The sequence below is a fragment of the Cetorhinus maximus genome, chromosome 3 (genome assembly GCF_964194155.1).
Source record: "Cetorhinus maximus chromosome 3, sCetMax3.hap1.1, whole genome shotgun sequence".
Lineage (NCBI taxonomy): Eukaryota > Metazoa > Chordata > Chondrichthyes > Lamniformes > Cetorhinidae > Cetorhinus > Cetorhinus maximus.
In genome coordinates this window covers 82,274,098-82,290,495 of record NC_135881.1, presented here as the reverse complement: position 1 = coordinate 82,290,495, position 16,398 = coordinate 82,274,098, and positions in this window count along the sequence as shown.

Here is a 16,398-nt window from a genome sequence, read left to right as displayed (position 1 = left end):
CTCAAAACAGGATGGCCACAAGCTCCAAAGGCTGTCTACATTCCAAGGATGAGGAAATCATGATGTGAGATAGTAACAACTCATTCAAAGATTGATGTGCATCATTGAGATGATGAGGATAGCAACAAAGGTTTTATTGTCGAGCCAGCATGAAGGGCACAGGTGAAGAGGCTCATATGAGTACTCGTCTTCATAGTCATGGAACCTTGTGGCTATAAGGATCTCAAGGGCATGCCTGCCACATCTAGCCTCTTCCTCTGAAGCCTCAACTTTCTCGCCCTCATTGAGCTCATCCCTCTTGACGTCCTCCTCATCAGAGAAGACATGCAGCTCCTCTATCTCTCGCTGTGCCAGGTCATCTCCCTTTTGTAGCACCAGGTTGTGTAGAGCACAGCAAGTCACAATGATGTGGGAGACATTCTGGGAAGAGTACTGGACAGCGCCGCCTGACCAGTCCAGACATTTGAAACGCATCTTTAACATGCCAGTGGTCTTCTCAATTGAGGAGCGTGTTGCAGAATGAGACGCATTGTACCTCTCCTCTGAAGCACTTTGTGGCTGCTGAATGGGCATCATTAGCCACGTCTTTTGGAGCTGGCCTTTGTCACTGAGTAGGCAACCCTGGATACTGAGGGCCCTCGAAGATCTGTGGCAACTGTGAGTGACTCAAGATATAGGGCTCATGGGAGCTTCCAGGATATCTCGCACAGAGCTGTATAATCTGCTTCTGGTGGTTACAGATCAGTTGATAGAGTGGAAGTCTTTTCTATTTATGAATCATTGTGACTGCTGCCAGGAAGCTCTTAAAGCCACATATGAGCAGTCGATAGTACCCTGCACCTGTGGGAAGCCAGAGATCGCTGCAAACCCCACTGCTCTGGCAGTCTGGCTGGCTTCATCCAGGGAGAACTGTACCTAATTGTGAGCCTTAGTGACCTCTCAGATGCCTTTATGAGAGGATGCTTGAGATATTCCGCAGAGGTCCCCAATGGAGCCCTGGAAGTGAGCCACTTGCAAAAAAGTTCAGTGCAGCTGTCACCTTTAGAGCCATTGGCATTGGATGGCTTCCCAATTCCTGAGGCATCAGTTCCTAATGAAAAATGTGGCAGATGTGACCCATAACATCCCTTGATAAGCGAAGGCATCTACGGCGCTTTCTCTCACCCATCTGCAGGTATGTGAAGCGTCTTCAGTACACCCTTGGTTGTGGAATGGATCTGTGAGTCTCAGCTTCAGGGCCTTGACTGGGCCCCAATGACCCATGTTCCTCAGGGCGAGGATCTTTCCTGATAGCCAGGAAAAAGGCAACGTTGGCTGCTCCACCTATTATCCATTCCTGCTCACCTCTGCGGAAACATTGAACATACATGACTGAATATAACCCAGCAATGATCACTTGCATTTGCAATCTAGGGAGTAATTGTGAATCCCTTGGATTGCACCCATTCCAGCCATTCCATCCCCTGATCTTCCCTTGCAGCTTTAGCAATGGCTTAAGGATCACCATTAGGGCCCCCCTCCCCCACCCCCACAAACGTCCCAGGCATCGCAGCACTTTCACAAAGGGGTTGGATCTGAATGGGTGCAGGCTGCCGACATCAGCCTCCGTCAGGGCACTGTCAGACTGAATCCTTTGGTTTAGAGTGCAGCCTCAACTAGCACTACTGTAATAACATTAATTTTGAGAGACATGCAAAGCCTCACCATGTCAGCTATGATGTCTAGAGCACTTTGGGGCATTAGGCATAAGCACTTTGGACCTAACCCATTTACTGTTGGATCCTTAAGATCTTTGCGCTTTCCTATGAGATGGGCAAAGGGTCATTGATATCCAATCCAATAATGGCCCCAATCCTTATTTTGTTCTTGCAAGAATGGACACCATGAGTTAAGGTGACCAAATCCTTCAATTGGCATTACGGCCTTCCTAACATGTCTCAGCTGAGCTGTGCTCCACACTAGCTAAAACAGAAGTTAGTAAGGTGTCCCTTCAATCAACCCAAAAGTATAGCAGTCGACTCTTCCCATAGGACCTTTAAGCCCTTTCCTGGCAAATTTTTCATATGTGATTTTTCAACTGTGTCACTGGATCGGCTTGTGAAATAGTGGTGCTCAGGTTTTACTATGAGACCAGCTTCCAACCCCCACTGTGAACATGAAAGTCCTTCCCATCATGCTGGAGGAGCATAGTGTGGAGGTTTCTCTCCCTCTGATCACTCTCCTTCATCTCCCTCTAATCCTTGATCCCATCATTATTGTCATTGATATCCCTCTTCTCCCTCCCCCCACTGAACCATTTGATGTTGATGTGCCGATGCCCCTTGTCAACCTGACCCTTCCCCATCTTAAGGCATGTTGCAGTAACTTACAGAGACCTCTCTCTCCCAATGAGACCATTGAGTGCCCCCACTACATTATATGTTCCCCATCTCCAGGCTGAAGATGCCTCCCCTGACTATGACTGTGCCAGCTGGGGCCCGGTATCAAACCACCAACCCCAGGACTGACGTGAGTGAGGGACTGACCACTCCCTGTGCACCATGCTGGGCATGACTGACACAGGATGGGCAGGCCCTTCCCCTTCCTGGACTGGGAGCAGGACAGGCATGAAAAGCACATATCTCTAATTTGTGGCACACTTGCTCAGGACTGCCTACGCTTTCTGGCCCCAACTTCTTGACACCCCACCTGCAGGTATGTGCCTCTGTGCACTCTTCCACAGTCATCACCTCCACTCCAGTTATGTGCCTCTGTGCACCCTTTCCCCTTGTTCTCTTTCACAACACCCCTCCAGTCAAGCCTTTGCTTTGTAGCACTTTCCCTTGCCCCTGTCTTGCTTCCCCCCACCCCCACCACCCCAGTCACAAAAACATAAGAAATAGGAGCAGGAGTAGGTCATTTAGCCCATGGAGCCTGCTCCACCATTCCGAATGATCATAGCTGATCCTCTATGTCAACGCCGTGGTCCTGTGCTCTCCTCATGCCCTTTGATGTCTTTAAAGCCCAGAAATCTATTTCCTTCTTAAATATATTCAGTGACTTGCCTCCACAGCATTCTGTGTAGAAATTTCCATAGGTTCGCCACCCTCTGAGTGAAGAAGCTTCTTCTCATCTCAGTCCTAAATGGCCTACCCTGTGTCCTGAGACTGTGATCCCTTGTTTTAGGCACCAGCCAGAGGAAACATTATCCCTGCATCCAGTCTGTCCAGCCCTGTCAGAATTTTATATGTTTCAATGAGATCCCGTCTCATTCTTCTAAACTCCAGTGAATACAGGCCTTGTCAGTACAATTCCTGCTCATATGACAATCCTGCAATCCCAGGAATCAGTCTGGCGAGCCTTTGCTGCACTTCCCCTATGATAAGCATATCCTTTCTTAGGTAAGGAGACCAAAACTGCATACAATACTCCAGGTGTGGTCTCACCAAGGCCCTGTACAGCTGCAGTAAGACATCCTTGCTCCTGTACTCGTCAAGTCTTCACCTTCTAGCATACCACATCACCCACCCCCTTGCCTTCCCAGTGGTCTTGCCTGAGTAGCCTTGGCATGGAGATAGAGCAGTGGTGGTTGCAGCACAGTGAAAGATAGGTGAACACTGCGTGTACAAATCTTGAGGTAACGTGTGACGTGCAGTTTGCCAGGTGCACATCAAGTTATGTCAGGTCATGATACACGCCTGTCAAATTAGCCATTTGATTTGATTTCATTTGACCTGGAGTGTGGGCATGATTCCTGCCCAGCTGGATTTTTAATGAGTATTCATGAGATTGAAATATATGCAAATGCGGTTCCCAAAATAGCGCGATGGGTAACCTGATCTGCCATGAAAGTCGGCAGCGGAAAATTTCAAAAAATTTTCATACCCGAAGGAAACAGAGTTTTGGCCACACTCCAAATTTTTTGGTCCCGGATGCCATATGCCCACTGCTGACAAGACTGGAAAAGCCATAGAACCATTGAGAGGTTACGGTGCAGAAAAAGGCCATTTAGCCCATCATGTCTGCGCTGACCAAAAAAAGAGGAAAAAAGAAACTAGCCACTCATTTTAATCCCACTTTCCAGCATCTGGTCCATAGCCTTGCAGGTTTCAGCACTTCAGTTGCAGATCCAGATACCTTTAAATGAGTTGAGCTTTTCAGCCTCAGCCATCAACTTAGGCAGTGAATTCCAGAAGCCTACCCTTTGGGTGAAAAAAATTTTTTAATGTCCCCTCTAATTCTTCTACCAATCGCCTTAAATCTATGCCACCTGGTAATTGACCCCTCAGCTAGGGGAAACAAGTCTTTCCTGTCCACCCTATCTAGGCACCTCATAATTTTGTACACCTCAATTTGATCACCCCTTAGCCCTCTCTGTTCTGAGGAAAACAACCCTAGCCTATCCAATCTCTTCTCATAGCTGCAATTTTCAAGCCTTGGCAACATTCTTTTAAATCTCCTCTGCACTCTCTCCAGAGCAATTATGTCCTTCCTGTAATGCAGTGACCAGAACTGTACACAAAATTCCAGCTGAGGCCTCACCAGCATTTTATGCAGTTTCATCATTACATCCCTGCTTTTGTATTCAATACCTCTCCCAATAAAGGAAAGCATTCCATATGCTTTCTTGACCACCATGTCCACCTGTCCTGCTACCTTCAAGGTCCTGTGGATATGCACTCCAAGATCTCTCACTTCCTCAACCCCTCTCAATAACTTCCCATTTATTGAGTATTACCTGCTTTCTTTGCCCTCCCCAAATGCATTAACTCACACTTCTCTGGATTGAGTTCCATTTTCCACTTCTCCGCCTACTCAACCAGACCATTGATATCTTTATGGAGTCAACAACTATCCTCTTCACTATCAACTACATGGCCAATTTTTGTCTCATCTGCAAGTTTCCCAATCATGCCTCCCACATTTAAGTCTAAATTATTAGTATATATAACAAACGCAAAGGCTCCAACACTGAGCCCTGTGGAACACCATTGGAAACCGCCTTCCATTCGCAAATACATCCATCGACTATTACCCTTTGTTTCCTGTCACTGAGCCAATTTTGGATCCACCTTACCACCTTCCTCTGTATCCCATGAGATCTCACTTTCCTGACTAGTCTGCCATGTGGGACCTTGTCAAATGCCTTACTGAAATCCATGTAGACAACATTCACTGCAGTACCCTCATCAGTTCTCCTTGTTACTGCCTCAAAAAATTTGATTAAATTAGTAAGACACGATCTCTCCTAACAAAACCATGCTGACTATCCCTGAACAATCCGTGCCTTTCTAAGTGACGGTTTATCCTGTCTCTCAGAGTTGATTCCAATAATTTGCCCAGCACCGAAGTCAAACTGACCGGCCTATAATTTTCTGGCCTATCCCTCGCATCCTTCTTCCATAATGGTACAAAGTTTACAGAACTCCAGTCTTCTGCGACCTCGCCTGTATCTAGTGAGGATTGGAAAATGATCCTCAGAGCATCCGTTATTTCCTTCCTGGCTTCCTTCAAAGGCCTGGGATACAATCCTTCCAGCCCTGGTGACTTATCCACCTTCAAGGATGCCAGTCCCTCCAGTACTTCCTCTCTCACTGTGCTTGCTGTATCAAAAATTTTACACTCCTCCTCTTTAACTCGAATGTCTGCATTATCCCCCTCTTTAGTGAAGCCAGAGACTCATTGAGAACCACGCCCACCTCTTCTGCATCAACCCAAAGTTACCGTGTGCATCTCTGATAAGCTGTACCTTTTCCTTAGTTATTCTCTTGCTCTTAATGTACTGGTAAAACATCTTAGGGTTTTCATTGATTTTACCTGCCAACGTACTGACAGCAACAACAGAGAGTGTGCCAGAGAGCAGGAATTCACCAAGACTCCTTAGACAGCACCTGCCAAACCCACGACCACTACCACCTAGAAGGACAAAGGCAGCAGATAGATGGGAACACCACCACCTGGAAGATCCCCCCCAAGTTACTCACCACCCTGATTTGGAAATATATCACCGTTCCTTCACTGTCGCTGGGTCAAAATCCTGGAACTCCCTCCCTAACAGCACTGTGGGTGTACCTACACCACAAGGACTGCAGCGGTTCAAGGAGGCAGCTCACCACCATCTTCTCAAGGGCAACTAGGGATGGCAATAAATGCTGGCCCAGCCAGCGAAGCCCACATCCCGTGAATGAATTTTAAAAAACCACACACAAGCATGAGCTCATACACGACATTAGTGGCAAGATAGGCGAGGGTGAAGATGCAGAGCAGAAAGATCTTCAACTGGAAAATGAACAGGCTTTACATAATGTCAGTATGACACAATGGATAGAATCGTACCAGGTTTACACTAAGTGCGGTGGCTGGTGGGTGAAACGGCGTTTTACCCGCTGGCCACAATGGTGGCTTTTCACGCCTTATCATCCCAAACCCGCCGCATTAATTTTGCACTCCTGGGAAACATGTCATTTCCATGCGGGGTGGGCTCTCATTCACCTGCCATGCCATCACCTCGCCGTTTCAGCATGCCAGGCACCATATTTAAAGTGTAGCTGTGTGCACACCTCTCAGTGCTTCCATCCCAGGACTGCTGCACAAAAGAGAGGATGGCCCCAAAAGGCAAAAAGACTGCAGCCCCAGGTTTGGTGACGCATCCCTCAAGCACCTTTTGGACACCGTGGAGGCATGCCCTGATGTCCTCTACCCCCACTCTGGTCGCAGGAGGGACAGCTACATTACCACTTTGGCTTGGTAGGCGATGGCAGTGGTGACCAATGCCAATGCTGCACAGAGGAGATTGGCCATCCAATGCAGAAAGAGGATGAATTACCTCAGCCATGCCGCCAGGATAAGGCAACAGTCTCATCACTCTAAACTCTCACACTCAAGCCCATCACACAGTTACTGGTATCCACTCACTGCCAGTTAAAGGGACCACTCACTCACTCACACACACCCTCACATCTCCATCTGGCCTCATCTCTGGAGACTGCCTCCTCAGCCCTCACCATCCTGAGGCCACTTGCACAGATCAACATGTGCCCCCACACACACCCTGGGATACCCCCCTTCCCCAGTACAGCCCTCACTCGGCAGCCTCTTTCTTTGCCTGAGGCCACTCCTCCACCTTCCCCAAGCAAACCCTAGCCCTGCAGCCATACAAAGTCAACCTCCCACCTCCCCTTATAGCTGGTCTGGTAAATAGAGACCTGCCATGAGCCCCCCTAAAAGTGATGTTGTGCTATATGTGAAGCCTTGTGCTGATGACGGCGAGTCCTGCCTGAAGCAAGATAGGCAAACCTTGAAATCTTGAGTGAAGTGCAGCTCACCTGGTACCTCCGTCTTCATTGCGCGCCTGCCGTTATTTAAGAGGCCAGTTAAGGCCCTTGATACGCTAATTGTCTTGGAGTTTATGTAGCCTGTGTGATTTTCAGGCCATTGCACAGGCTAAATGGGCAGGCAGGCAGGCTACATTTTCAAAAACCTCATCCACGGGTGGGTAAAAGGGGTCAGTGGGCTTGTAAATGTGAGTAGTTTTTAGTTAGGATATAAGTTGCTGCTGGCTGCTTGTGTGAACAGGACATCTTCATTTTGCTTCAGAGAGGCTTTGACAGGAATAAGAGACTTTGGTTCAGGACTCAGTGTTGTTTTCCAGGCCCCCGGAAGAGTCATACCAGTTGGGACATTCCAGGTATCAGACAGCCTTCCCTTACCCTGGGAATGGGGATTGTGGTCTCTGCTGGAGACACCGCCTCTGAGGAGGAAGATTGGGCCAGAAGAGGAAAGAGGCCAGGTGTCCCTATTGAGCCTCCAGGGGAGCAACCTGTGGGAGGAGAGGCACAGGCACAAGGGGCGCAGGGCCAACAGGAAGTCCAAGGCAGAAGGGGCAGCAGAAGACACCACTACCCTGCTGCCAGGGTTTACAGGCGGCGATGCAGCTACCTCAATATGTCTGAAGTGCAATGCCAAAGGAGGCTCCGCCTCTCAAGGGAGACAGTGACCTCCATTTGTCAGGAGATCGGCCCTGAGAACACCTCCAATTGTGTGGGCAGACACCCCATGCCAGTGGTGCTGAAGGTCACAGTGGTCCTCAACACCTATGACTCCGGCCCCTTCCAGGGCTCAGTAGGGGATCTGTATGGAGTCTCCCAATCAGCTGTCTACAGTTGCGTCAAGCTAGTGACTGAAGCTCAGTCGTGCATTGACTTTCATTCACCACCACACAGACGAGGCCAGCCAGACACAGCGAGCCAGAGGCTTTGCGGTGATTGCTGGCTTCCCCCGTGTCCAGGGTGCTATAGGCTGTACACATGTGGCCATCAAGGCGCCAGCAGGTGAGCCTGGTGCCTTCCTCAACAGGAAGGGCTTCCACTCCATGAACGTGCAGATAGTGTGTGATCACAGGATGCTGATTCTACAAGTCTGTGTAAGGTACCCAGGCAGCTCCCATGATGCCTACATCCTCAGACACTCCCAGGTGCCGGGGCTCTTCAGTGCTCCAGACCCGCTTGATGGCTGGCTGCTGGGTGACAAGGGCTATCGATTCAAAAGGCGGCTCATGACGCCTCTCCGCTACCCAAGAACAGAGGCCGAGCAGCTGTACAACAGGAGCCATGGCTCCACAGGTGCTGTGTTAGAGAGAACCATCGGTCTTCTCAAGATGCGCTTTCAATGCCTGGACCATTTGGGGGCACACTCTAATATCCCCCAGATTGTGTGTCACTGATAGTGATTGCATGCTGTGCTCTCCACAATCTAGCACTGGAAAGGGGTAGTGGGGGAGCGCAGTGGAGGAAGAAGATCTTGATGTGGCTGCTTAGGCAACAGATGATGAGTCCAGTAGTGAGCCGGAGGATGAGCACAGTCAGGAGAACGCTGATGGCAAAGACGCAGACCTGAGCAACCTCCAGGGAGGCAGGGACACCCAGGACACTTTGATCCAATGCTCCTTCAGCTCGCCTCCCAAATAAAAGCCACCACCACATGCCAGGGCTACAAGCTCCATACTCGATCCCTGACAGGATCAGTTCCTTGGTCAACAACATAAACTTTATTGAAATGGCACATTGTGTAAGGAGAAACACATCCATCATAACATCATGGCTTACCCCGCTTCTGCAGAACAAATGAAGCAGCAAAGGCCTGTTGCACAAAAACACATTGAATTAACTGGTGCCTGGCAAACATTCTACACATTAACATTGACAGGTGTTTTCCATCAGACCAATAAACACTGAATGGAAAAATGGGGGAAACAAATATCACCCATGATCAGGCCATGTAGTGTTTAAGATGCTTTAAGTTTGCACTTGGGGGTGCCACATCTAGGTGCACCCCCCTCGCTGGCACTGGCATTGGAGACAGTCAGCTCACTGTGCTATCCTGTTGGCCTTGATGACTTTGACCAGTATCCTCTGCCCCATGGAGCCTGTGCTGGCCCCATCTGGGAGGGAGAGGCCAGTGCCACAGCTGGCATCTCCCCAGTTGCCGCAGCCTCATCGGATGCCACGGTCATTGGCAGAGGGACAGAGGAGCTGCTGCCGTCATCCAGAGCACCCTGAGAGGAGCCCGCAGAGATGACAGGCAGGTCGTGCACCAACGTCAGGTCGCTCTGGACTTCCCTGCTCACCACTCATGGACAGGCACCGAGCTGGGATACTGGGTGCCCAATCCATCTCCCACACTGACACTGACCACCTGAGGTCATTGCCTGTGTGAGGGCTTGCAGTTGTGAGCCTATCCCCAGGAACCCCTGATTGAGTCCATGGAGGAGCCTCTCCATGAGAGTCGCCACTCTCTCCATGGAGGAGGCAGTCCGCTCGGCCATGAGGGTCATTGCATTGCTCATGCTCTGCAAGGACTCCTCCACAACAGACACCATGGCACACATTCCCTCATGGATCCCCGCCAGATCCTCCCGCACACCCTGCTGGACTTCCAGCATCTGCTGCCTCATGGACAACTCCAGAGGCACATCATCAGCCACCGACTGATCATTGTCCTGGTCCCCAGCTGTCCTCTGACTGCTGGCGCCCTGCGCACTCTCTGCCTCCACCTGCACCTCAAGCAAGACTGAAGTGCCTTCACCAATGTGCACCGAGATAGTAGCCGGCGATCTAATGCCCACCAAGGTGCTGGTACCTGCGCTGGTGCCTGCTTGGCTGAGAGGGTGTGATGCAGGTGCGTTTTGATTGGGGTTGTCCTCAGGGTTCAGGGGTGGGCCTTCAGGCACCTCATCCCGAGGGGCTGGTGCTGAGCCTAAAAGGAAGAACAAGGACATGTCATTAGTTAAAGTCGTCGCACTGTTACCGTGCATGCCTGGCAGCCTCACGAGGCAGAGATATGTATCAGGGTGCCCTTGTCTTTCCATTATCAATGGGGATTCCAGGTTCGAGGCTCACATCAATATAGAGACTACAGTGGAATGATTGCAATCACCTCAGTGCACTGCGCTCTTACCTCCCAGTGGCACCACAACCTCACCGCGGCTGCTTGACCTAGGTGCATGGTGCCTATCCAGCTCCAGGGCCTCCTGCTCATAATGAGTGAGGATTAGTAGGTGTGGCGGTTCCTGCCAGTACGTGACCTCTCTGCATTGTTATGGGATGTTTCTCCTGAAAAGATAGAAGAGCATCGATTAGTCCACTCTGTACCTGCAGCGCCATTGCAGCCTGGCCAACCCCACCTGACGAACACCTCGCAGGGCTCAGCCGATTCATGACTCTGGAGCCACACGGCACTCAGTCCAAGCAGCCAGGGCTCACCCCCTTGCCCAGATCCTGCCTCATTGACATTTGCCACTCACACTTTAATAACTCTGAGGTTCACAGGTGGATGGGCAGCTCTTAACTGGTCTGCAAAGTGACCCATGCCTCACCACATCATGGCTGCTTACCCTGGGTGCCACCTCCTCCCTGGCCTTTTTGGTGAGGTCAGAGGGCCTCCTCCTCTCATCCCTGGGGACAAGGGTTTCTCTCCGCACTGCCACCACCTCCAGGAGGACAGCGAGACACTCAGAAAAATGCAGGGGTGAATGCCCCGCCAACCTGTCCCCCCGCCTGCTGTGTCTACCCGCAACGCCGTCCATCACAACTTCCACGTCCTTCAGTGGCAGCCTTCCAAGGGCTGCTGAGGCCGCATTTGAATCAGCCACCTGGTCGCCATTGGACCCGGCAGGCATCGAGGACCCTCCTCCCCACCCACCCCTTGGCGCTCAAGCCACAGGCACTTCTTAAGCTGGGCAGTCGGGCAGCAGTCAGGCCCTGCCCCACCACCACCATCCCACACCCACCCCCCCGCAGATCCCGCAGGCCAAGGGCAAAATTCTGCCCATAGATTTAAACAAACCACTGGCAACGCACACTCTGGACAGTTGATGCCATATGTTTTGCTAACCAGTCTCCCAATTTGTCCTGCCACCTTAAAATATCTATACACATGAATCCCCAGTTCCCTCTGTCCCTGCACACTCTTTAGAGTGGTGAAATTAATGGCTTCTCCCTATCCATCCTGTGTTAAATTCCATTTGTAATTTATCTCCCCATTTTCGTCACCTATCTATGTCTGTTGCAGTTGAATTGATATGAACCTCATTGTTTGCCACACCTCCAAGTTTGGTATCATGAGCAAATTTTGAAATTTTACTCTGCATTCCAATATTCACATTATTCATATATATCAAAAATTCAGAGGTCTTAATACTGATCCTTGGGGAACACGATTGTCCACTATCCTCCAGTCTGAAAAACAACCATTTATCATGACTTGCTCTTTTCTGTCCCTAAGCTGCTTTTGTATTCAAGCTGAAGTGAACCTGAGTCTCAATTTTGCTAACCAGTCATTTGAATGGTACTTTGGTAAACACTTAGGGCAGAATTTTCCCATTGGCGTGCAGGGGTGGGACCAACACACCGACACGTAAAATGACGCGTGGTGACATCGGGCAAGCGTCCTGACATCACTGCGCGCCATCACGATATTTCAGTGAGTGGGTGCACGATGGTGTCCAATGCGCGCCCGCCATTAATTAACGGGCCACTTAAGGCCCTTGAGGCACCAATAGACAGCAATTTTTCAGTACTCGTGTGATCTTCAGATCATCGCATGGGCACAATGGACAGGCAAGTAGGACACATTTGTATAAACCTCATCCACAGGTGGGATAAGAGGGCTCAGTGGGGTCGCGAGTGTGCTCTGTCAAATATTTAATTTTCAAAGTAACTGATACTTGCCTTTGTGAGCTGCAATACTTCAAAACGCAGACTGGCTGCTTGGACTGGTCTCACAACCTTCAGGTCAGCACTCTGCAGGTTTCAGGAAGCCTTCCCTTAGCCTGAGAATGGGAGTTGAACTCTCCACTGGAGGCACCTCCTCAGAGGAGGAAGGGAGGGCTAGAAGGGGGAGGAGGCCAGGAGTCCACATTCAGCCTCCAGGGGAGCCACCTTTGGGAGGAGCGGCACAGGCACAAGGGGCGCAGGACCAAGAGGTAGTCCAAGGCGGAAGGGGCCGCAGAAGACACCACTATCCTGCTGCCAGGGGAAACAGGCAGCGAAATAGCTAGCTCAATAAGTCTGAGGTGCAGTGCCGAAGGAGGCTCCATCTCTCAAGGGAGACAGTCAACTATATCTGTCAGATGATTGGGCCTGAGATCTCTGCTAACTGTGTGGGTGGACAACCCATGCCAGTCGCTCTAAAGGTCACAGCTGCCCTCAACTTCTATGCCTCTGGTTCCTTCCAGGGGTCGGTGGGTGATCTTTGCGGTGTCTCCCAATCAGCTGCCCACACTTGTGTCAAGCAGGTTCAGGTGTGCATTGACCTTCATTCTCTATCGTTGGGACCAGGCAAGCCAGACACAGCGAGCCAGAGGCTTTGCGGCCATTGCTGGCTTCCCCCACATCCAGGGTGCAATAGACTGCACACATGTGGCCATCAAGGCACCAGTGAGTGAGCCCAGTGCTTTCACTAATAGGAAGGGATTCCACTCCATGAACGTGCAGATAGTGTGTGATCTCAGGGTGCAGATTCTACAAGTTTGTGAAAGGTACCCAGGCAGCTCCCACGACACCTACACCCTCAGACGCTCCCAAGTGCCAGGGATCTTCAGTGCTCCAGCCTGGCTGGATGGATGGCTGCTGAGTGACAAGGGCTATCCCCTCAGAAGGTGGCTCATGACGTCTCTCTGCCATCCAAGAACAGAAGCTGAGCAGCGCTACAATAGGAGCCACGGCACCACAAGGTCTGTGGCGGAGAGAACCATCGGTCTTCTCAAAATGCGCTTCCAATGCCTGGACCGTTCAGGGGGCGCATCCAGTACCCCCCAGAAAGTGGTTGCTGATAGTGGTTGGATGCTGCGCCCTCCACAATCTTGCACTGGAAAGGGGGGATGCTGTGGGTGAAAAAGATGAAGACGCAATTGCTGCGGCTGCACACGATGAGTCCAGCAGTGAGTCCGAGGATGAGCACGCACAGGGAAATGCTGAGGGGGTAGACACTGACCCAGGCATACTCCAGGGAGGCAGGGACACCCGGGAGACTTTAATCCAATGAACCTTGCACACCACATATAGACCTCCTCCTGGGCTGCAGGCTCCATGCTCGATACCGGAGTGCAAAATCTGCCTGGATAGGAACATTCACTAAGGACCTTATTAATAAAGCTGAATGTCCCACAAATCACTCATAACATTCTTGGTAACCATCCACCTGCAGAAGAAAAGAGGCACCCTCAGCCATGGCGACATGTCTAAATTTAATGTTGTAACAAAAGGAATATAAGAGAACAAAATGAAAAAGGTGTTCAACATCATACCAATTCATAAAGGCCTCATTGCGGGCCAACACAAAAGCACTAGTGATAAACCCGTGGTGCGCCTAAGGTGCCTTATGTTTACATTTTTGGGTGCTACGTCTTGGTGCTGCCCCCTCGCTGGGACTGGCATCTGAGACAGCCTGCTCACTCTGCTGTCCAGTTAGCCTCGATGACCTTGGTGGTCATCCTCTGGCCCGTGGAACCTGTGCTGGCCCCGCCTGGGAGGGATCTGCCAGTTCCACAGCTGGCATCTCCCCAGTCATCGCAGCTTCATCTGATGCAATGGTCACTGGCAGAGGAGCTGCTGCCCTCATCTGAAGCGCCCTGAGAGGAGCCCGCAGAGATGGCAGGCAGCTGCTGCGCTGACGTGAAGTCGCTTCAGACCTCCCTGTTCATTGTAGATGGATGGGCACTGAGCTGGGAAACTTGGTGCCCAGACCATCTCCGACACTGGCACTGACCAGCTGAGGTCAATGCCGATGTGAGGGCTTGCTGGTCTGAGCGCATACCCAGGAAGCCCTAATTGGTCTCCTGGAGGAGCCTCTCCACGAGAGTTGCCACTTTCTCCATGGAGGATGCATTGTGCTCGGCCATGAGGCTCATTGCAATGCCGATTATCCGCGTAGACTCCTCCACCATGGACACCAAGCCAAGCATTGCCTCACATATCTCCGCCAGAACCTCCCGCACGCCCGGCTGCATTTTCTGTGGTTGCTGCATCGCAGACGACTCCAGAAGCACATCATCAGGCACCGACTGAGCACGTACCTGGTCCCCTGCAGTCCCCCGACTGCTGGCGCCATGGGCACTTTCTGTCTCCACCAGCTCCTCCGGCGGCTGTGAAGTGCCCTCACCGCTGTCCCCTGGGACACTAGCCTATGTTCGAATTCCCACCAAGGTGCTAGTATCTGTGCCTGCCTGGCAGAGATGGTGTGACATTGGTGAGTCCGAGACTTCAGGGCCCTCAGGTGTGAGAGGGGGTCCCTGCTGCTCCTCCTCCGTGCCCTGGTCCGCTGATGCTGAAAGGAAGAATAAGGACATTTGATGAGTTAATGTAGAGACAGTGTCAATGTGCATCCCTGTCCCTTGGACCATTATGCGCTCATTCTTCCGTAAGCAATGGTCAAGCCATGTTGCAAACTTCAATCACTGAACACTCAGCACTGCCATGGCTGTTGGAGGAACAATGGTGTCCTCAGTGCTGGGCAAACATACCTGCCCGTGGAACCCCAGCCTCACCGACACCAGTGGACCTGGGCACATGGTGCCTCTCCAGACCTAGGGCCCCCTGCTCGAACCAGCTAAGCATTGCCATCTGGGCCAGCCCTCACCCGCTCAGCGGCATTATGTGCATTCTTCCCCTGAAAAGGAGAGAAGAGCATTGATTAGTGCTACTTGTACCTGGATTCTCATTGCAGACAGCCCACCCCAACCAGAGTGGGACATTGCAGGGCTCCAGTGCCTCCTCACCCCGCTGCTGCCGAACACTCACACAAAGATGCCGGGCCTGTCCCCCCTCCTCCGCTTGGCCAAATGCTGCCTACATCACATTAGGCACCACACAGTCTAACCTTCCATAGCAAGAAAGCACAAGCACGTGGAGCGCAGAGGGCAGCAGATCAATCAGTGCCATGCCACCTTGAAGCTCCCCTCCCAGCATGTCATCACCCTGACTTTGACATGTTCTGGAGTTCCAGCACTGCGCCTAGGGGCAGATCCTCCAGGTTACCCCCATAACAGTAATATTCGGCTCAATGTACCACATGCTGCAGAACCCATCTCTTCACCACCCCCTCAGGGTGACCTTGGCATGGGCAATATCTGCTGGCCCACCCAGCGAAGGACACATGCCGTCAATGATTCAATGCAACCACTACACTCAGACTTGGGGCGGGGGGTGCACCAGGGGGGAAGGTCTACCTGCTGGGTTAAGTGACCAATGCCAAGTACTCACCCTTCCCAAGCGCAACAGGTCGTTGAAACGCTTGTGACACTGGATCCAGGTGCGCTGCACTGCATCATGGAAGCTCACCACCTCCTCCCAGGCACGTTTGGTCTTGTGGGGGGGCCTCCTCCTCCCATCCTGGGGTACGAGGACCTCCTGCCATGCTGCCACCTCCTCGAGGAGGGCAGCAAGGCAATCACCCAAAAGGCGAGGGGCGCAGTACCCCCCTGCCTTACCCTCCTGTCTGGCCTGCTCACCAGCAAAGATCTGGGGAGCCCTTCCAGTCGCCGTGTTTCTCAGCCTTTGAAAGGCTGCAGCGGCTTTTATAAAACAGGTCACCGGGTCACCATTGGACCCGGTGGTCATTGCAGTCCCGCAGCTGCCTGCCCACTCCCGCTGTCCTCGGGAGCCGTGATTCACACTGGGCAGGCCCGGCCGTGTAAAATTGCGGCGCGGACATGATCGCGGGTGGTGATCGGGTCCACGCCCACCCACACCAACTCCCACTCCGCCCACCCACCAGCCAGAAAATTCTGCCCTTAAAATCCATAAGGACATCATCACTGCATTCCCTTCGGCAGCCTTCTCTGTTGCTTCATCAAAAATTCAATGAGATTAGTCAAGCACGATATGCCTTTTACTAATCCGTACTGGCTATCCTTAATTAAAT